The 11155-nt window shown below is 37.5% G+C and overlaps 1 protein-coding gene across 1 annotated transcript in view; it reads left to right on the top strand.

Moving 5' to 3' along the window:
* LRRC4C (leucine rich repeat containing 4C) overlaps positions 1 to 11155 on the top strand; it is a 170702-nt gene that overhangs the window by 17582 nt on the left and 141965 nt on the right. The gene's annotated exons all lie outside the window — the stretch shown is intronic.

Here is an 11155-nt window from a genome sequence, read left to right as displayed (position 1 = left end):
GGAAATGGGTTTTTCTTGTCTTCCTTCTCAGATACTCTGGATGGCTTATTTTCTTTCTTTTTTCACATCTTCTTGGTCTCTGATGTCTCCTCTTTCATCCTGCTTTTCAGATTTATTCCTTTCCTCGGTTGCCTGTGTCCAGCCACATGCTTCTCCACAGTGTAGTTGCCGTTTGAGTGTGTGGCTATTCCACAGGGTAAGCACTTCATTTCAACTGCTTGCTTCCACTAATTAACTACGAAATTAAGTAGGTGAATTCATCGATTCAACACTTGGTTTGATGTTTATATTAACTCATTAAAAGGGAAGTCCTGGATGTGGCCAGAGGCTTGACGGGAATCCATCCCTGCCCCTGAAAACCCCTTTGACTCCCCACACTAGCTATCTATCTCGTTGTTTCTCAGAAGTATTCATGTGTCTGGGGAGCAGCCAAATGACCGAAGCTGCATTCGACAGGCATTCCATTCTTTGTTACTATGGAAACCATCCTTTTTTGTTCATCTCCTTCCCCATCTTTCTGGCCACCACTTCAGCTCCACTGCTGATACACCTGGAGGTTTCCCACTGGATTCCCACCAAGACATCAGCAATCTGTCAGAGGCCCCATAACCATTGCCTGCCTGCCCTCTGCCCTTGGGGAAAATACCAGCTACAAGCCTGGCGGAATCTGTCACCTCATTTCTCTCTGAAAGATCTTATTTAAGAGGCTGTGATAGCATTCTGCTCCCCAAATCAGAGCCACCAACTAGTTTTCAGAAAAAGTGCTGACTTAGAGTCTATTTTTGTTTTTATTTCCAAAAATTGTATCTTCATTCTTCTTTACCTTAGCACATTATAACCACAATTGAATGACAAATGTGGTTGTGGTGGCCGTTTGTCACTGAATTGTGTTTATTTTTGTATTTTTGACATTTTGCCCCTTTTAGGTAGGAGTTCTGGGCTGCTTTCAAATCCCTGCAAGTAGTATTTAACTGATAAAATATGTTTTATGATAAAACATTTTGGAGCATGATTTGTAATAGAGTAGCATCTATTGTAAAGAGGTCTTTTCTTGGAGTCTATCCAAGCAGTTTGGTTTCATGTCTAAAGAAATTGGATTAAAAGAAAATGTTGTACTTAAATATATGTTCTCTGATCTTCTATACCTTGTGCCACTGTTTAAAGTCCTGAACTAAGTGGCATTGGCTTGTGATGGTTCATTTTCTTGGCTCTATTTATTAAATTTGATACATAGACTGTTAGGGTAAATTGACCCTAACTTCCCATTGTGACATTCAGAGCAGCTTCTTTTGTTCTCATGTAGCACTTGGCACACTAATACCATCCATCATTTAATGAATATATGTTTATTATCCATCTTCTTCACATGTTTCTGAATTTTTTCTAGATAGACTCAGCCTTTTCCTTCTTTGCATTCCTCTTTGACACATAGTAGGTACTTGTTTTAATTTGCTAATTCTACCAGAATGCAATATTCCAGAAATGGGTTGGCTTTTATAAAGGGGGCTTATTAAGTTACAACTTTACAATTCTAAGGCCATAAAAAATGACCAAGCTAAGGCATTCAGATAAAGATATCTTGAACTCAAGAAAGGCCAAATGGTGTCTAGAACACCTCTGTCAGCTGAGAAGGCATGTGGCTGGTGTCTGCTGGTCCTTTGGCTTCTGGTTTCAGACAGCTTCCCTGCAGTAGGGTTTCTTTCTGCATCTCCAAATGTCTCTGTCTATGTCGGCTCCGAACTTTCCAAAATGGTTCCCTGTTAAAGGACTTCAGTAAGCAGATAAGACCCAGCTTGTGTAGATGGAGACACATCTCCATGGAAATCACCTAATCAAAAGGTCCCATCCACAACTGGATGAATGGATGGATCACATCTCTTTGGAAACAACTTAATCAAAAATCCTACAATAGTGGATCAGGATTAAAAAACATGACTTTTCTGAGACAAACAACTCTTTCAAACTGTCATAGCACTGGGTCTTGAAAGGAAATAAATTAAATAATGAACACTTAAAACTTGCTTTAAAATCTGTATAAAGCAAGATTTGATTCTCTGATAATAATATATTTTGAATATACGTAACTATTTTCTTTGTAAAACTCAATATAAAAATGTTGATTGTTTTGTCTAATGGCTCTATTAAGTTCATTCTGTAAATATATGCTATCCTATACTGTTTTGGGTTTTTAAGCATGCCTACACATTTATTAGTATGATTGAATCAATATAACTCAAGGAACTAATTTATTTCAACCAAGCTAGTACTTAATCTTTAGCTAGCTAAGAGATTTTTTTTCCTTTAAAATAAATTGGTAAGTTCTACTCTTTATATCTCAATCATTTTATATTTGTAGATTTATTCTGAGAGAGTCAGAAACAGAGAAAAATCTGAACTCATATTGGATTGTCTTCAATGGATCAAATTAAATTGATTATTGTCTTCTAACTTTGTATAACACAAACATAAAAATGCAAGTTTATCCAACACTTTGCATTCAAAATTTTTAAAAAGCTCTGATTTAATAATATTTGAAATTTTTGCACATATGTACACATACATTTATGCATACATAAATATGCATACATATTACTTGGCATATCATGAGAGCCTAGTAATTTAGAAGTTCTGGATTCTACTTTTCATTGTTATGATGTATAAGGATATAATAGTTTTATATTTATATTGTCATTAAAGATAAGATAGAATTTGGGAAATTATATCTAGTTCCAATTTCAGTTGTAAAGAGAGTTATAAAGAGCTTTTTTGTATTTGCAAAGAATGACATTTTCATTATAAAAGAGATATTAAGAGAGATATAATTGTTGTTCATTCAGAATTTGTACAAGAAAATATTATTTCAAAATATTATTTTAAAGCATGCTTTGAAAGCTCTTGTTTAACTGTTTCTCACAGACTTTAGCCCAATTAAAACTTGAAATAAAATAAAGTATGTGTTACAGAAAATTCCCATTATTTTTTTCCTGATTTTTTTTTTTTTTTTTTTGCATGAGCAGGCACGGGAATTGAACCCGGGTCTCTGAAATGGCAGGGGAGAGCTCTGCCACTGAGCCACCATTGCCCCCATTATTTTCTGTTTGAGACCTTGTTTGCTCATAATTTCAGCTCCTGACCTTTCTGCAGTTGAATTACAATAATTGATTAAAATAAAATTGGGGTTTCACAAAGAAATGTTAGATATGTTGGCCAGTTCTGATATGAATTCATAATCATGGATTCAAGGAAAACATATACATTCCCCCACAATAAGATCTGTGCCTAAGAGAAGGAGAACTAGAATATAGAGATATCCTTTATGTCAAGTAATTTGAATTTGTACTCAGAGCCCTTTATTAAAAAAATAGATTATCATTCAGGGCTTGTTTTTTCCTTTTGAGGCTGTAATGCATCTGATGGCTTAACAGAGACAGAAAAGGAAAATGCAATATAAGTAAGCACTCCGTTCATGGAGTCTGAATAATTTAATTAACATTTTTATAATAAGACTTTCTTATTTATAATAAGACTTTCTTCCCTCCAAGATGACTTTTGGTTGAGACTTCAAACCAAATGAAGATTTCATTGAAATTGTGCAATTGTTATTTAAAATTGTGATAAGTCAAAAAAATTATTTATCAATTTTTTGATGCTCTAAGGATTGAACATCCATGGGATGTTTCTAAAGAGTCTAGACTCTTTAGAAAATACAATGGAAGCTGCGTGTCTTTCCCTCCCCATCCACACTCCACAATTGTTGAGTTATTCCAGGGAGTTCACAGACCTCTTGGATCTTTTCTGTGGTTATCCATGGATATCCAATCGGACTTGGTTATAGAATAAACAAGTCTTGAGATAAACTTGCTAGGAGCAGCTAGAAAGCCAGAACTCACTGCTACCTTGAGTTTCATGCATAGACTTCGTATTTTGAATGAGACATGGGTATAGCAAGGAAAGTTTGGACCCATTATGTCCCCAGAATTCATTTTATGTTGCTCCTTGAGTACACAGGATAGAATCCTAGTATTCTTCAGTTTGCGGAAGAGCTTTTATATCTGTTTGCTTGTTTTTGAGGACATTGGAGAAAAATGTTGACCGCAAAATAGCTTTCTTTTCTTCATGGAAGTCTCAAAATGTTTTCCCATTATTGGTTTCACTTATGCAACTCCTAGTCAATGAAACTTCCCAGCTTTCTTGAGCTCCTACGTTTATCTGTGGTTTTCTATTTTGGAGCGTGCACTTTGTAATGTGCAGACATAGATTGGTGTGTCATACCAATGCTTTCTAATGTATTTTATAGCACTGCATTTCAGATAGAACCTCTTGGAATAGGAACAAATGCTAGCCTGTCTAGAATGTTAGTACCTGAATGAGTGGGAGACACAGCAAATGCCTCGCCACTGCTTTTCATTCTGTTTGTCAGATCATAATACATGTAAAAAAGCTGCTGTATAAGTGCCTGGATAAGTACTGCAGTTGGGAAATGATTCCACTGATGCCCACCAAATATCTGCCAGCCACAGAACAGTCTTTCACCTGAGAAAACTTCTACCCTCACTCACCTGGACGAACAAGGACCTATAGTCAGGGTTGCTAGGAGAGAAGAACAGATGTGTCATACCCCAGTAAGGAGTTTAGGGTTGGGTAGAAGTAACTCCTTTAGGGGCTCCAGGAGACACTTTTATTGAGGCATTTTCAGCCAGAGCTAAGGAACATCTTTGATAGTTCAGTTCAGCACATATTATTAAAAGTCTGCTATTTGGTATGCTGGCCACTGACAATTTATGTTAATTATGAACTTCTCCCTACTATATCCAGTTTCAAAGTTAGAAAGGAAAATAAATTAGTTTTCATTCCTAAACTTTGCGTTCTGTGGTTAGGGAAAATCATTCACCTCTTCTGAAGTTCACTTTCCTGATCTGTGAAATGCAGCTTCTCTGCTGCTTCTCTCATGGCTCAGTGTTATTGAAAGGATGGAATTTCTATATATGAGAGTTTTAGGATTAATGACCTACTACAAGGTAGAGGGGTATCCTCTGGACTGGTTTCTGTCTAGCGGACTGGTTGCTTTTCCTTAGATATCTAGTTTGGATTGTGAATGGGAAGGCCGAACATTTTTTTGACGTACTTAATACAGACCCAACCTTTTAGTATATGAGTCTCTTTATGATATTTAAAGGCTACACAAATTGAGAGTTTATGAGTCTTGTGGCAACACTTGGCTTATAGTAGGTTCTCATTTTATCAATTTTTTTCTGCACTGGTCTCCTTATTGCAGAAGGAAAAGTAGAAAAGCCACTTAGAGCTGGTTTGCCCAGATTGTTTGTATACACTCCAGTGTTCAGAATCCCAGATACACATGATAACTTTCACCTTCCTTCTACCCATAACAGTCAATGATCTTGTTAGCAGAAATCCTTATTGAATATGCAGCTTGCAAATTAACTGTGCAAGGACATTTTTAAAAAGTCAATAGTCTTCCTTCTCTTTTCACCTCTGCCTTATCTAAAGAAGTATTTGTTTACTTAGGTTAGTTGATAGTAGAGGTTCCAAGAATAAAATATAAGAGATTTTTTGTTGTTGTTTCAAAAAAGAAAGAGAAATGAGAAAAGCTTGACGAGTAGTGTTTTCCTTAACTGGATTGGAGAGCTATGGCTAGCATAACAAAAGGAAGAAGATTCTATAATAATCCGATTTATGTATCAAACTACTGGAATACATTCACCCCTCAAGCTGCCCATCACCTCCAGGAATCATGGACTGTCAGACTGTCTGGCCACAGAATGGGTGGTGGAAGGGCACAGGAGGGGGAAGGGACAGAGGTGGAAGAGCACAGGAGATGGAAGGGTGCAGGTGGTGGAAGGGTGCAGATGGAAGGGCGCAGGAGGTGGAAGGGTGCAGGAGGTAGAAGGGACAGAGGTAGAAAAGCGCGGGAGGTAGGAAGGTCAGAGGTAGAAGAGTGCAGGAGATGGAAGGGCACAGATGGAAGGGTGCAGGAGGTGGAAGGGTGCAGATGGAAGGGTGCAGGAAGTGGAAGGGTGCAGGAGGTAGAAGGGACAGAGGTAGAAGGGACAGAGGTAGAAAAGCGTGGGAGGTAGAAAGGGCAGAGGTAGAAGAGTGCAGGAGATGGAAGGGCACAGATGGAAGGGTGCAGAAGGTGGACGGGTACAAGAGGTGGAAGGGTACAAGGGGTAGAAGGGCGCAGGGGGTGGAAGGCCTTAAAGAGGATCCTTGAATTGACCCTAGGAGCCCCACCTGTGGTTAATTTCATATGTCTTGGGTGACCTAACATTCTTCCATCCTTCACATTTTCCAGTAGATGGGGATTCCAAGAAGGAATTCCAAATTCTCAAAGGGAATTTGTTGGCCACGTGTTCTAGGATCTGCCTCAAATACCCATTTGAGTTCCTAAAGCTTGCTATTTCTCTTCTATTCCTGGAGATCAGCAGGGATAAGAAGCTTATATCCATTGGAATACAGAAAACACTGTTCAATGATGTGTACATCTTTACTATTTAAAGTGCAATATTTAATGAGGCAGATCTTAGGTTGAGGTAATGAGAAGGAAAGAATTTTGTTAGCTTGATTCTTGTTGTAGGATAGTGGTGATAATTGGATTGAGGGTGGTAGAATGGGGTATTTAAGAGCAGTCTTTGAACTGAGCTTGACTTTGATTGTAGCCATTCTTATGCACTATCACCATGCCCTCCTGTAATTTATTTAAATTTTATAAATATTGGTTTCCTCACCATAAATTGGGTTAACAGTAAATGGGAATAGTAATAGTCACTGTAAATAGAGAAAATATTACTCACTTCATTCTGTTATTAAGTGAAACAGTGTTATGCACCAAGCTTGCTATTTGGCACATGGTAAGAACTCAACAAATGTTAACTGTTATAATTCTTCCTGATATTTACTTCCAACATATTCTTTGCAGTGGAAATTTTAAGGTTAAGCAGACATTTTATGCTGACTTGATTACTGGGCATTGTTGTTATTGCCTCTTATTATGAGAAAAATCACATTTGCAGGAATACAGTTTGGCTGAGACTCTGAAAACTCAGAAAGCAACATCAGCTGTAGATTTTAAGTAAATGCAAAATAATCCTATTTGAGACCTGTAAACTAGGGTTTCTGTCTAAAACATAGAGCCTTTAAGCACCAATCTTAGCTTTTTCTTTCAGAAGGGGAAAGCTGAACAGCAGGGAATACAAAACAGCTTTAAAAACGGGGTGAACAGTACAGGGCTTGGCAAAGTAAGATTCTTACGTGATTCTACCAAGAGGTGTAAGCAGAGGTCCTCACTCCTGGCTGTGCACCAAGATCTCCTAAGGAGAGTAAAACTCACCAATGTGGGAGCCCCAGCTGCTGCTTGGGACTTTCCAGGGATGGTTCCAGAGACGAACCCATGAGTGAGAACCATGGGTCTAACAGACACTTCAGGTGGGTTTCCAAAATGTCATGTGTTAAAATCCATATTTTTTTAACCTGTGATTTTTGCTGATTTCTTTGCCAATGTCACAGAATTTGATGTTATTCAAATTCTAATCCAGCCTCTGAAAATCATGGGTTTTTCCTAAAGAATGCTGATTAGTGTTTTCAATATCTCCCCATGTTCCCTTCCTTTAAATATGTGGTCCCTTTTAGGATAATATTTCATGTTTAATTTTTAGAGCTCTGTTCTATATGAAACCATGCATAACATTTTCCTAACATAAATCCAGAATCACTAAACAAGTTTTCCTGGTAATCCATTTTGTCTTGGATTGACCATCTCTGATGCAATGTGATTCCATGATCCTTTCTTATCTCACTTTGAAGCATCTTTGAAACAATTAATCATACTGGTTTCTAGTTGTACAAGGTGGTTTGGAGCTAGTAGAAAACGCAGTCTGTGTTTCAAGGATCTCACCACCACATAGGAGAGGACTTAGAAAGAAAGTCTCCACCTGACTCCAGGAAAAGTATTCTTGTGCTTTCCTGTACTATATGAAAAACTGGTGACACAGCAACGTCACAGGGTATCTTGTTGACTCCATGCCATTCTCATAAAAAACTGAAATTGCCTTCCTCTAGCTGACTTGCATTCCATACGTAATTCCATTTAGAGAAGGAGTAGGAACAGAGAAAGCAATGAAGGTTTGAAGTAAGTGTTTATGAAACAGAAAGCCAAAAATACCAGAAAGTCAATTATGTTCCTGGACATGATAAGGAGTCTTACACACTTTCTAGTAGACACTCCTAACATTATTTTCATTGAACTTCACTCTGTTTCCCCCTACTTTTTTTTTCCATTTACAGGCGCCACCCCCATTTGAATCAAACCTAACACTTGAGAATTCAGACTTGAAAATACTATACCTCAAGGAGTGATTATTATTTCTGCATAAAAATGTTCCACAAGGTATCATTAACCCCACTTATATACAATATATTTTATGAAAAATATATTTGCATTCAGCTATGTTGAAGTAGATCAAATGAGTGAAATGAAGTACCACTTACTGATGTCATATAATAATTCAGTTATAATAACTTAGTATATTAACAGGTGTTTTAAACACCTGTTAGGAGCCAAGATCATGTACGCTATTGAAGTTACAAAAAAAGTTTTAAAATTTCTTAGGTTAAGAATTCATTATATTTGAAATCCATTAATTATATTTGAAGATCCAAAATTAGTTTCAAGAAATAATTAGTGCCAACCCTACCCCCTCCCAACAACAATATGATCTTTAGAGCAAAATTGTTTTGTATGAAGCAGTACATGTCACACGAGATGAAAAAAGAAAAGATCTTAAGATAATGTAGAACTTAAACTGGATCTCGATCAAAGAGAACAAGAGTGTGGTGTGTGTGTGTGTGTGTGTGTGTAGAACAGAAGGCAGTGGCTCATGCTCGAAGATCCAAAATCTCTAAACTAAAGGAAATTCCATTTTATATCAACCAGTGTGAGGCAAAACAAAAAACATGGATATTAGAGCCAAAGCAGTCTTGGGTTGCATCTTGTCTCCACTTTTTATCAGCTAACTTCCATTGAACAAGACAGGCGTCCTTTCTTAATCAGTTTTCTCCCCTTTAAATAGTGCTAATATCTGCCTTTGAGAGTTACTATAAGGATTGTGTAAAATACCTCTGCACAGGATTCAATAAATATGTTTCTTCCTTTCTCCTTCCTATTATTTCAAGCAATATCGTATTGCGTATAAGCCGTGATAGACCTGACAAAGAATTTAGACAACCCCTGGGGACTGTTGGAATAGAACCTGACTGTAGCAGTTTAATTATTTTTTACAAAGACACATTGGGAAATATGCTCCACATTTTCACTAAAATACCCTATTAACCATTCTATAAATGTAGAAACAGACTGTGTGTATATGTTTAAAATCTGTCAAATCTTCCTTCTCATCTTGAAAACAAACAGATTATGTTTAGATTTGCTATTGCCCCTGCACCATCTCAAATCACCATGAATCGAGCAGACTCCTGGCGGGTGAATTTTAATGATTTATTTATGTATGCATATAATCCCTCCATCAAATGTGGACCACATACTTGTCTGCCTGAGCTGAATTTTATTGATATGCTTTTTCCTTGCTCTTAATTCTGCTGTTCAAATTTTAATTCCTTACAATGTATTAGTGCCAAACAGCACCAGTGGTGGGGTTAGGAGTTGTGTTTTACTGAAATATTTACTACCTGCTCTGTCCATCTTCCAGAAAAGAGAACAATCCAATCTTCTTCATTCGTTGTGATTTCAGTGGAAGTGTGGTTTTTAATTTGAGACACTTTTGGGGTGGAAAAGGAATAACAGAATACTTGAGTTATGGAGGATTCAGAAAGTGGGGCAAAACTGAAGTCTTCTTAAAAGGTCTAATTCTGTGATGTTCATTTTGAAAAATAAGTTTCCCAATTGTATGCCTATTCTCAAAGCACATTTAAATTACTTCCACGGCTGCAGTAGTACAATGGCACTGGGAAACATGAACGTGAAATACATGAAGCAAAGTAAAAGGGCAAAATAATGATTTCATTCATGCTAAGAGGATGATGAAAAAACAGAACTGCAGAGCCTAGTCAAGAGAAAAGACATGGAAGCCAATATTTGTAGCACAATACAAGAAACATTGATAGAATTTTGTAGAAAGTGCTATGGGAAAATAGAAGGAGGGAACATTGTGGTAGAGATGGATGGGGGATGCAGAAAAAAGAAAGCTTTTAAATCTATGTTGCCTTCAAAACAACAGATTTCTCTGTAGAACAACAAAAACATACTTGGACTGCCCTTGTAAATGTGTGGCATGTGACCCTGACCTTGAGCTATTTAATTCAGTGTTGTAAAGCAAAACCGGACAATGTGTTTCTTTATTTCCCTGAAGTAGCCTATTTGTCATGCCATATATGTAGAAATGGATGGTCTGCATAGGTTTCAAATCTGTGAAATTCCAAAGCGGGCAGATTTGGGGCAGCTGAATGTCTAGAAGATGGAGAAACTTTCTCCCGCCCCCACCCCCGTATGTCCCCACCCCCCTATCACACAGACACACTCTTCTCCTGGAGTGGATGGGGAATGAAAACAGGCTCTGAAATAGCAAGCACAATTTATTCAGAAGACAAAATCCCTCTTCTTGGCAGTTTTGCTCGGGGTAAGCGTTGAGAGCAGAGAAAGAATGATGGTTCAGGAATTCCCATCCAAATCAGGTTTCAGACTTGGCTCTTTAAGGAGAGCCTACATATATTTATCAGCACAGAAAAAAGAGAATCTTTTTTACGGTCCATTGGATGCAACCCCTTATATCTAACAGTCAGAGAATTCAGCTTGAAGAATTTGCGGGCAGCCCTTTTTGAGCCCTTATTTTTCTTACAGTGCTGTGTTTTCTGGCGTAACTAAGGTGAGTGAGCCAGAATTACAAGTGTCAAAGAATTAAAAGTTATTTATCAAATTAAATTCAAAACCTGTGTGTGTGTGTGTGTGTGTGTGTGTGTGTGTGTGTGTGTGTGTATTTAAATCTTGATTTTGAATTAAGAATAGCTTTTAAAATTGGGGGATATAACAAAACTCTCCAACTATAAGGGATTTTAAAGTGTTGGCACCCAACATGCTTCTAGCAAATAACCTTGCTTTTTCAGTTTTTGTGCACTGGAGTCAGAG

Source organism: Tamandua tetradactyla, chromosome 8 (genome assembly GCF_023851605.1).
Source record: "Tamandua tetradactyla isolate mTamTet1 chromosome 8, mTamTet1.pri, whole genome shotgun sequence".
NCBI classification, from domain to species: domain Eukaryota; kingdom Metazoa; phylum Chordata; class Mammalia; order Pilosa; family Myrmecophagidae; genus Tamandua; species Tamandua tetradactyla.
Note: the sequence above shows the minus strand (reverse complement) of the source record. Positions and strands in the feature narration are given on the sequence as shown.